The sequence below is a fragment of the Dipodomys ordii genome, unplaced genomic scaffold, assembly GCF_000151885.1.
Source record: "Dipodomys ordii isolate 6190 unplaced genomic scaffold, Dord_2.0 Scaffold49, whole genome shotgun sequence".
Taxonomy (NCBI): domain Eukaryota; kingdom Metazoa; phylum Chordata; class Mammalia; order Rodentia; family Heteromyidae; genus Dipodomys; species Dipodomys ordii.
The window spans coordinates 6712560-6720855 of NW_012267265.1; positions in this window are offsets into that span (position 1 = coordinate 6712560).

The following is an 8296-nucleotide window of genomic DNA, read 5'->3' on the forward strand; positions in this document are numbered from 1 at the left end:
TTGAACTCTGGGCCTGGGCGCTGTCCCTCAGCTCTTCAGCTCAAGGTTAGCACTCTAACACTTGAGCCACAGTGCCACTTCTGGTTTTCTGGTGGTTAATTGGAAATAAGAGTTTCACAGCTTTTGCTGCCTGAGCTGGCTTTGAACCATGATCTTCAGATCTCAGCCTCCTGAGTAGCTAGGATTACGGTGTGAGCCACTGGCACCCGGCGCACATAGAGTCTTGACTGAAGTGTTGGGTCTTTCTTGTTGAAAATTGTAAAGGGACAAAGGTAGCTCTCAGACAGGAAAGTTGACATATGGTCAAGGAATAAGAATGTTGTGAAAATGTGCTCTTAAGTTATTGTTAAAAATTATGCCTCTTATCAAACAGGAAGCCAAGAAGTAAGTATACAGATACTATATTTGTTTAAAAATTGTTACTTAATACACCCAGGATAGTATATGAACTTTGGATAGTTTTATAGCTTCAATTCAGAGTATGCAAATTAATATTATTATCTAGGTTTATTTTTCTTTTCTTCTTTCTTTCCTTCTGTCCTTCTTGTGTGTGTGTGTGTGTGTGTGTGTGTGTGTGTGTGTGTTACTGAGGCTTTAACACCTAGCACTCTACCACTTGAGACACAGCTCTTCTGGCTTCCTTTTGGTGGTTAATTGGATATGAGTCTCATGGATTTCCCTGCATGGACTGACTTTGTACCGTGATCCTCAGATCTCAGCCTGAGTAGCTCAGAATGTAGGTATAAGCCGCCTCACTGGCTTGCTTGCTTGCTCTTTCTTTCTCACTGTCTCCATTTTTCTTTCTATCTTTCCTTTCATTCTTTCTTCCTTTCTTTCCCTCCCTCCTTCCTCTCCCTCCCCTTCCTTCCTTCCTTTTTCTTCTTTCTTTCTTTCTTTCCTTCCTTCCTCTCTCCCCTTCTTTCCTCCCTCCCTTCCTTCCTCCCTTCCTTCCTTCTTTCCTCCCTCCCTCCCTCCCTCCCTCCCTTCTTTCTTTCTTTCTCTCTCTCTCTCTTTCTCTTTCTTTTTCTGAGTTGAGTCTTTACTTTGCCCCTAAATGGACCTCAAATTCCTGGAGCAGTCTTGTGTATATGTCACTGCTTTGGGCTGTTTCCCTTAATTCCTCACTCACCTCCCCTAAGGCTGAGGATTGAACCCCATGTTTCACTGACACTAAGCAAGTGCTTTCCCACTGGATTATACCCTTCAATCCCCCACAAATATTTATTTATTTATTTTGTGATGGATGTTTTACTATATTGCTGAATCTAGTCTAGAGCTCATGACACTGCTTTTCAAGTGCTAGAATTATACACATGTGCTACCATATCTGACTCCTCTCCCCAAATCCTTTTATTGCTTTTTCAGTCCTGGCATTTGAAGTCAGGCCCTATTACTTGTTTAGGCAAGTATTCTTCCACTTGAACCACTCCCTTAACTCCCTTAGCCCTCCTGCAATTTTTATTTTTATATTTATTTGTTTATTTATTATATATTTATTTGTGTGAACTGGAGTTTACACTCAGGATCTGGGTATGGTCCCTTAGTTTCTCCATTCAAAGATGGTTCTCTACCACTTGAACCACAGCTCTACTTCTAGCTTTTTGGTGGTTAATTGGAGATAAGAGTCTCATAGACTTTTCTGCTTGGACTGACTTTGAACCTTGATGGTCAGATCATAGTGAGCCTTCCTCCATTTTTTCCTCTTTTTTTTTTTTTTGTGCCAGCCCTGGTACTTGACTTTAGGGCCTAGGTGCTGTTTCTGAGCTTTGTGCTTAAGGCTAGCATTCTACCACTTGAAACACAGCTCTGCTTCCGGCCTTTTTGGGTAGTTAGCTGGAGAAAAGAGTCTCACAGGCTTTCCAGCCCAGACTGGCTTTAAACTGTGATTCTCAGATCTCAGACTCCTGGGTATCTAGGATTATAGGCATGAGCCCCTCTGTTAGCCCTTTTCCATTTTTCCCTTTTTTTTTTTTTGTCGGTCTTGGGGCTTGAACTCTGGTCCTGGGTGCTGTCCCTCAGCTATTCAGCTCAATGCTAGCACTCTACCCTGTTAGCCACAGTGCCACTGCTAGCTTTTTCTGCTTATGTGGTGCAAAGGAATTGAACCCAGGGCATCATGCACACAAGGCAAACACTCTACCACTGAGCCACTTTTTCAGCCCCATCTTCTCCATTTTTTAATGAACTATTTTGTCTGCAGCACGGACAGCCAAGAGGTTGTTTGTCCATACTTAGGTCAGGATGCCAAAAGACAGACCTGCAATTCCTCAAGCCTCATATGTTTGTATCAATAGCCATCATTTAAAGACCCAAAAGGCAAACAAAATAGGAACATTGGCCAACCGTCTTCTGATCATCTGGAAACTCTCTTCCTAGTGCTAAAATAGTAAGATCTGGGTTATATTTTTGTAAAGAGAAACACAATCCTAACACATATGATTCATTGCTCTGTCCTTGGAGCTCATGGTGCTCACTAAGATTTTGTACAATGAGTAAATGAGCCAGCATATGTTTATAAGTGTTAGCAAAATGAGTCCCTTCCTATACCTTAGTCCACTCCTTCCCTTCTCTGCAGTTTAGCATGCCCCTTTCCTAGGCAACATCAGGCCCGTGTAGTAAAGACAGTAAATAATCAACTTCCAGCCCTCTTTACCTTGGGATGGCACTCCTCTGGAGCAACTACCACCACATAAGGCAACAAGAGCCCCTTAGAGTGACCTTCAGGTCTGGGCAGCTGCAGGACCCTTATCTACTATTTGTAAAGCAGCCATAAATCCTAGTCCGTCTGCACGTCCACACCAGGGTCTCCGCCTCCTAGCCCCTTCTAGCCCCTCCTAAAGCTCCTAGGTTATATAGGTCAACCCAGACAATAGCCGGTGCTTCTTCTCATTCCTCCCTTGTGAGAAGGGGGCCCCCTTTCTCAGCAATAAACCTTTCTTTGTTCTCTGTATCTGGATGTCTGCGCGGTTCTCTGGCAATGTCTATTAATCTTAATTTGCTATCAATAAGACTTTTTCTTTGTCCCTTTCACTGTATTTCATAGCCAACATGTAAACATGCTACAGTATAGGTAACTTTTATTCAGGTTCAACTCAACACCCACTGAGCGACTTCTATAAGCTAGGAACTAAGATAGCTGCTGTCCTGGAGGTTGCAAGAAAGAATATAATATGGTACTATGGAATCCAGTCCCTGTTAGCATTATCCTCACCTTTGGTCCTCAGGATCTGCCTTGCCCTGGAGTTCCGCCCTACAGTTGGCCACCCCCTCTCTCAGCCCAGACCAACTCACTCCACCCATTTTACTCTCTTCCACCCTCATTTTCCCCAGACCGACTCTCAACTTGGATAGGGGCCGATGCCATGTGCTCCCTCTCCCCGGGAGATATGGCCCCTCTAATAAACCTTACAATAATGTTTCTCCTGTGCCTGCCTGCCTCTGTGTGGGCCCCTGGGAGGGTCCTGAAGGATCCTGGGAGTTTGGATCTTTTCACAAACCTGTAATCCTACATACTCAGAAGGCTGAGGCCTGAAAATGACAACTGGAAGCCATCTCAGGCAGGAAAATCTGTGAGACTCGTGTCTCCAAATAATCACCAAAAAGCTGGAAGTGGTGCTGTGGCTCAAGTGGGAGAGCAGAGGGCCAGTCTTGAGCAAAAAAGCTAAGGGAGAGACTGGGCGCCGGTGGCTCACGTCTGTAATCCTAGCTTTCCGTTCAAGTGGTAGAGTGCTAGCCTTGAGCTGAAGAGCTGAGGGACAGCATCCAGGCCCACAGATTAAGCCCCAGGACAGTCATATACACACACACAAAATGATATGGTACTTTGCTTTAGAAGCTAAAAAATCTAGTGGCAGAGAGACATGTCTTAAACATGTAACTTTAGCAATATCTGAAGTTTCATAGCTTATTACCTTTCCCTCTTTTCGTAAGCGTTTTTTCAATTTCTTTATCCCTTAAGAATGCTTGTGCTTTTCTGTTTCATCTTATTGCCAGATTTGTTCTCTTGATATCATTCTTATATCCTTTTCTATCAACTATTCTTATTACTCTAATAGCTTTTCCTCTCTCTTTTAAATAAGTTGAGTGCATCCATCTTGACTAAAGAAAAGACTTCCTTGGAGGTTTGCTTTGATGTGGGGAAGGGGAACAGTGTTTGTGTGTGTGTGTGTGTGTGTGTGTGTGCGCACGCGCATGTGTGTTTTCATTTTCTTTCAAATTTTTCTGTATTTCAGGTTGGTTGTTTTTAACTTTTGGCAGAATAATTCTTAGATAGTATTTATCTTGTGGGGTATGTATATATGCATATGCGTTGCTGAGGATTCGACCCCAGGACATACACATGCTAAGCATGAGCTGTACCACTGAGCTACTCTCCAAGAAGATATTTAGTAAACACATTATAAAGTTGAATGTTTGTGCCTAATACATTGGGCTTTTTTTTCCTTTAACAAATATTCTAGAAACTGAAAGGATCCATCACATCAATTCCAGGGGACCACACGGAGGCAGGCCGGCACAGGAGAAAGATTACAAGGTTTATTAAGGAACCTTATTTCCCCCAGAGAGGGAGCACATGGGACCCTCTACTATCTAGGTAGTAGCAGGGTCTGGGGGTATGAGGTGAAGTAGATGGGAGGTCAGGTGGGTCTGGGTGGAGAGAGGGAGGGGCCAGCTATATGGCCGGAACTCCAGGGCTGGGAGGAGCTCAGGTCTGGGTGGAGCTGAAGACCAAAGGTGGGCATAATGCTTACAGAAACTGATTAAGATTTCTTCCTCCCCCCTCCTCCCCACCAGTCATGGGGCTTGAACTCAGGGCCTGGGTACTGTTCCTGAGATTCTTTTGCTCAAGGCTAACACTCTACCACTTGAGCCATAATGCCACTTCTGGCTTTTTCTGTGTATGTGGTACTGAGGAATTGAACCCAGGGCTTCATGCATGCTAGGCAAGCACTCTACCACTAAGCCATCTTTCCAGCCACTGACTAAGATTTCTGAGGGTAAACTTATTCATTGTCTTATAGACAATATATATAGTATTTTCTCATTAAAGTCAGTAAGTGTGGCTTTCTGAATCTAATTTGTATGGTGAAGTATAATTAAAATCACAGTACATAGGCAAATGTATAATGCCACACTAAACCTCTCTAGTTTTGATGGAGAAAATGAATGGAAGTGATAGAAAATATTACTTTATGGTTTTTTTTGGATTTTTTTTTTTTTGGTTTGCCGGTTGTGGGGCCTGAACTCTGGGTCTGGGCACTGTCCCTCAGCTCTTCAGCTCAAGTCTAGTGCTCTACCACTTGAGCCACAGCACCACTTTCAGCTTTTTCTGTTTATGTGGTGCTGAGGAATCAAACCCAGGGCCTCATGCATGTGAGACAACCACTCTACAACTGAGCCACCTTCCCAGCCCTACTTTATGTTTTTAACAAATATTTTATTAGTGTATTTCTGATTTTGAATAATACAATTTATAAAAATTTTAATGTACAATCAGTTCATTTGATCCTTACTATAATATTGCTGTGCTAAAAATCTAGTGGCAGAGAGACATGAACATGAATACCTCTGCTTTAAACATGTAAGCTTTGTCATAGCTTATTTTTAGCAGAGGAATTAAGGGTTTCTTGTAAGTGGAGCTGTGGTTCAAATGGTAGAGTGTGATTCTTGAGCAAAACACCCAAGTGAGAGTGTGAAGCTCTGAGTTCAAAAGTCATTTAAAAAATAAAATTAGAGGTGGCCAGGAGTGGTAACAGCACAATGGTAGAGCATATACTTAGTAGGTATGAGACTCTGAATTTAATCTTCAATGCTTAAAATTTTTTTCTTTTAGACACACCAAATGAGGTCTCCTTATTCAATTTTTGTGGCAGATACAGTTGCCAAATCCAGGCATCTTACCTTTCAAACATGACCCTTCTGCTTCATCATGCTGCATTATTCATCAGACTTATTCATAAGCACATTTAAATATATTTTATTTACTTGAAATCTCTGGACCATACTTTCCAAACGAGAACTCCTATTCACTAAAGCTCTTTATTGAAAGCTAGTTGGGATTATTTCTATGATTAACTAATAAGATTAAACCAAGTTGGGCTGGGAAGGTGGCTCAGTGGTAGAGCGCTTGCCTTGCATGCCTGAGGCTCTGGGTTCAATTCCTCAGCACCACATAAGCAAAAAGAAAAGAGCCAGAGGTGGCGTGGTGGCTCAAGTGGTAGAGCATTAGCCTTGAGCTGAAGAGCTGAGGGACAGCGCCCAAGCCCAGAGTTCAGGCCCCACGACCGGACACCTCCCTCCCTCCCAAAAAAAATAGTAAACCATGTTGAACCCAAAACTAAGCAACTACAATTGTAGATGGTGTTGCCTAATGCAAGGAGCTGGAGAAACCTGGGAGTTGGCATCTGAATTGAAATAATTGTAGTGGATCATAAGCCCTTTAATGAGTCTGTTTTGAGGACTGAAGTAGTGAGCACTTAACCAAATATCCTCTGCAGGTGAATAAACACTGACCATCTAACGTATATACTCTCTGTCTCTGTCTCTGTCATCTCTGTCTCTGTCTCTTTCACTGTCTGTCTTCTGGAATCATACCCAGGGGCTCACATAAGCTAAGCAAGCATTCTCCTCCTCTGCTACATCCTATATCCCTAGTCTTTTTTTCTTGTTTCTTTTGTGACAGAGCATTAGCTGTCCTTGGGCTTGGGATCATCCTGCTTTGGTCTCCCTTCCCCCTCAGGCAGCTGGGATAACAGGCATTAACTACTCTACATAGATAATTTGATTTCCTTACATTCAAATGAAGTTTTCTGGAGTATGATGTATATGTCTTAGTATAATGACATAGGAAAGCTTGACAGACTTCCTCCCTCCCTTCCTTCCTCCCTCCTTGCCCCCATTCTTTCTCTTTTGCTGGGAATGGTACACTCAGGAGCTCACACATGTTAGGCAAGCAATATTTACTTACTTTATATTTATATATTCATATTTATTATAAATATATTTGCTTACTTTAAGTAAGATATATTTCAAGATATTGAAGTTAAAGCAAATGAATATAAATTATTAGAGTTTTGGAATATAAGGATTAGATGAAAATGACAAACTAAAAATGAAATAAAAAATGACACACTATGATACATTTCCTCTAAAAGTCTTCACTAGTTGCACATATGTCTACATTACATGAGACTAAGTCTCATAATGCACTTAGATGCCTACTATAATGATAGGTAAATGTCATGAGACTTGAACAAAATGGTCCCTTTCTGAAAGTTTATTACTATTTTTAATTGTTATTATTATTTTGGGACAGTGTCTTACTATGTAGCCCAGGCTGGCTTTCAACTCAAAAGTCTCCAGTTTCTTTTGGGGGGGGCAGGGGGTCCGGTCGTGGGGCCTGAACTCTGGGCCTGGGCGCTGTCCCTTAGCTCTTCAGCTCAAGGCTAGCACTCTACCATTTGAGCCACAGTGCCACTTCCGGCTTTTTTTTTCTTTTTGCTTATTTGGTGCTGAGGAATCGAACCCAGGGCCTCATGCATGCAAGGCAAGCTCTCTACCACTGAGCCACCTTCCCAGCCCAAAAGTCTCCAGTTTCAATATCCCAAGTATTAGGATTATAGACATGTGCTACCTACCGTGTCTGGCCCAAAATTTTATTCTTTTTTTTTTTTTATTGCCGGTCATGAGACCTGAACTCTGGGCCTGGGCATTGTCCCTCAGCTCTTCAGCTCAAGGCTAGCACTCTACCACTTGAGCCACAGCACCACTTCTGACTTTTTCTGCTTATGTGGTGCTGCGGAATTGAACCCAGGACCTCATGCATGCAAGGCAAGCACTCTACCACTGAGCCATCTTCCCAGGTCCAAAATTTTATTCTTACACTAGTTGTCCAATAGCCCAATTTTGTATACTGGGTATTTGTGAATTTAGTATTTGTCATTCAAACAATATGACAACATTAAAATCAGATTTAAAAATTTCAGTAAGAGCCAGGCGCTGGTGGCTCACGCCTATAATCCTAGCTACTCAGGAGACTGAGATCTGAGGATTGCCGTTCAAAGACAGCCCGGGCAGGAGAGACTGTGAGACTCCTATCTCCAATAAACCACCAGAAAACCAGAAGTGGCACTGTAGCTCAAGTGGAAGAGTGCTCGCCTTGAGCTGAAGAGCTGAGGGACAGCGCCCAGGCCCAGAGTTCAAGCCCCACGACCGACAAAAAAAAAATTTCAGTAAGAGGGGCTGGGAAGTTGGCTCAATGACAGAGTTCTTGCCTTGCATGCATGAGGCCCTGGGT